The sequence below is a fragment of the Hypomesus transpacificus genome, chromosome 13 (assembly GCF_021917145.1).
Source record: "Hypomesus transpacificus isolate Combined female chromosome 13, fHypTra1, whole genome shotgun sequence".
In the NCBI taxonomy this organism is placed as follows: Eukaryota; Metazoa; Chordata; class Actinopteri; order Osmeriformes; family Osmeridae; genus Hypomesus; species Hypomesus transpacificus.
This window is the reverse complement of record NC_061072.1, coordinates 4,913,274-4,916,139: the sequence shown is the minus strand read 5'-3', so window position 1 is coordinate 4,916,139 and position 2,866 is coordinate 4,913,274. Positions and strand designations below refer to the sequence as shown.

At 46.2% G+C, this 2,866-nt stretch overlaps 1 long non-coding RNA gene across 1 annotated transcript; it reads right to left on the bottom strand.

Moving 5' to 3' along the window:
* Positions 1-211: 211 nt before the first annotated feature.
* On the bottom strand, positions 212-995 carry LOC124476006. Its single transcript, XR_006956993.1, has 3 exons — positions 925-995; positions 673-795; positions 212-563 (listed from the first exon to the last, which is right to left on the bottom strand). It is a non-coding gene; the product is annotated as an uncharacterized LOC124476006 (long non-coding RNA).
* Positions 996-2,866: the final 1,871 nt, after the last annotated feature.

Genomic DNA, 2,866 nt, shown 5'->3' with positions numbered 1-2,866 from the left:
CTCAGCCCAGGGACCCCTGCCCTCGGCCAGGTGTTGCCCCCAGTGCGCCCCTGTCTGCTGGTTAGCAAACAAACTGCTGGAAATGTCACTGGTCTGGACATGATCAGAACCTGCAAAGATGAAAAATATTACAACCATGTGTATTCCATGCACGTTACTGTTTGTGTTAACTGCAATGTGCCAGCTGGTGCAGTGACTGTCTACCTGAGACTGTGTTGATAGGAGGCAGTCTGTCCTCTCTCAGGATGGGCCAGGTGACTTTGGCCTTTCTCTGAGGGGTAAACAGTTTGTTATACAACATCATGTACCTGTATGTGTGTGTGTGTGTTTGTGTAGAGTACACAACATCCTTCAAATCAATGGCTTGTGAAGCTAAAAGACCCAACAGCCACCAGAGGCCAGGGTCTTGAAATCTGTACATAACACATCCCAAACCACACCACACTGTACCTGTTGTTTTAGGCCAAGCTTATACTTATCCAGTTCAGTGAGTTGATGAAGCGTTGGCTGGTTAGGAAACACATTTCCTCTGGCATACATGGAGGTTTGGACAGGGGCAAAACCTGCAAAGATAAAGTACAACAGTCATATGCCTTGTGTGTACGTGTGTATTACATTTGCGTGAAATGATGTGATGTCTGCAGTGTGCCAGCTGGTGCAGTGACTGTCTACCTGACACTGTGTTGATAGGAGGCAGTCTGTCCTCTCTCAGGTTAGGCCTGGTGACTTTTCTCTGAGAGGTCTCGGGGTTCAGCCAAGCTTCCTCATTCTGCCTGTGCATCTGCTTCAGGTCAGCTAGACAGGCAAGAGAGACAGTCAGACACTTTACACAGAAATATCTGCCATCAATTGAACTCCAATCAACTTATGCAATCCTGTAGGGTGAGCCAACATGGAATGTAAGTGAAACATGCTACAACGTACTAATGAGGTCCCCTTGGGTGTCTCTGAGGGGTGCGCCGCACCCTCCCCGGCCCCATGGATCATAATTTTTTATTTTGGCCTCCTGCTTGGCCTCAGCCCGGTCCCTCTCAGCCTTCTCCAGCCTCCGGCGCTCCTGCTTCTCCTGGATCTGCAGGGATTCAAGGTTATGATGGAATTTGGTGAGGAATACTGTCTCCCCTGGAACTACATGTACCAGAGGTTTGAGGATAGACTCAGTCAGCGTACACAATGACATCATCATGAACATGAGACTTTCATCTTGCACAACTAGAATAATTCATCCTTTGTGAATAAAGATGGTCTTGTATTTACCTTTATCAGGTTATAAAAGCATAATGATTATTTCATTATGAAACAGAGTCGCTAAAGGTTCTAAATGGGAAGGATCCCCTTTGTGAATTAAAGTAACGTATAAAAAAAACCCACAAATCTATTTGGATGTACAACTGCTCTGTTTCATCTGACCAAAAGGCTACCTACTCCCTTTTCTCTACCCTTTCTGTCAAAACCTTACATGCCCACCATCACAAGGTCCACCTTGGAATTTCAGTCACCACATCTCAATTTCAACCACAACATCTCAAAGTTGATGAAGAACATTCCATGTTCTACAGTTCAGTCCACATGATGGTGAGTTTGTTCTTTCAATCCCGAAACATTATCTATGAGCAGAACTAATTGCATTTGGGGTATTTTGGTACTGTATTCCAACTGATAGAGGTGGGGGGGAGGAGGTCACCTGCTGTTCCAGTTCCTCCTGATAAGTTGGCGCCCTCCGCTCAACAGGCTCCACCCTTCCCAGTCTGGTGGTCCTGCTCTCTCTATAGGGAGGTCCACCCTCCTCAGCCCAGGGACCCCTGCCCTCGGCCAGGTGTTGCCCCCAGTGCGCCCCTGTCTGCTGGTTAGCAAACAAACTGCTGGAAATGTCACTGGTCTGGACATGATCAGAACCTGCAAAGATGAAAAATATTACAACCATGTGTATTCCATGCACGTTACTGTATGTGTTAACTGCAATGTGCCAGCTGGTGCAGTGACTGTCTACCTGACACTGTGTTGATAGGAGGCAGTCTGTCCTCTCTCAGGTTAGGCCTGGTGACTTTTCTCTGAGAGGTCTCGGGGTTCAGCCAAGCTTCCTCATTCTGCCTGTGCATCTGCTTCAGGTCAGCTAGACAGGCAAGAGAGACAGTCAGATACTTTACACAGAAATATCTGCCATCAATTGAACTCCAATCAACTTATGCAATCCTGTAGGGTGAGCCAACATGGAATGTAAGTGAAACATGCTACAACGTACTAATGAGGTCCTCTTGGGTGTCTCTGAGGGGTGCGCCGCACCCTCCCCGGCCCCATGGATCATAATTTTTTATTTCGGCCTCCTGCTTGGCCTCAGCCCGGTCCCTCTCAGCCTTCTCCAGCCTCCGGCGCTCCTGCTTCTCCTGGATCTGCAGGGATTCAAGGTTATGATGGAATTTGGTGAGGAATACTGACTCCCCTGGAACTACATGTACCAGAGGTTTGAGGATAGACTCAGTCAGCGTACACAATGACATCATCATGAACATGAGACTTTCATCTTGCACAACTAGAATAATTCATCCTTTGTGAATAAAGATGGTCTTGTATTTACCTTTATCAGGTTATAAAAGCATAATGATTATTTCATTATGAAACAGAGTCGCTAAAGGTTCTAAATGGGAAGGATCCCCTTTGTGAATTAAAGTAACGTATAAAAAAAAAACACAAATCTATTTGGATGTACAACTGCTCTGTTTCATCTGACCAAAAGGCTACCTACTCCCTTTTCTCTACCCTTTCTGTCAAAACCTTACATGCCCACCATCACAAGGTCCACCTTGGAATTTCAGTCACCACATCTCAATTTCAACCACAACATCTCAAAGTTGATGAAGAACATTCC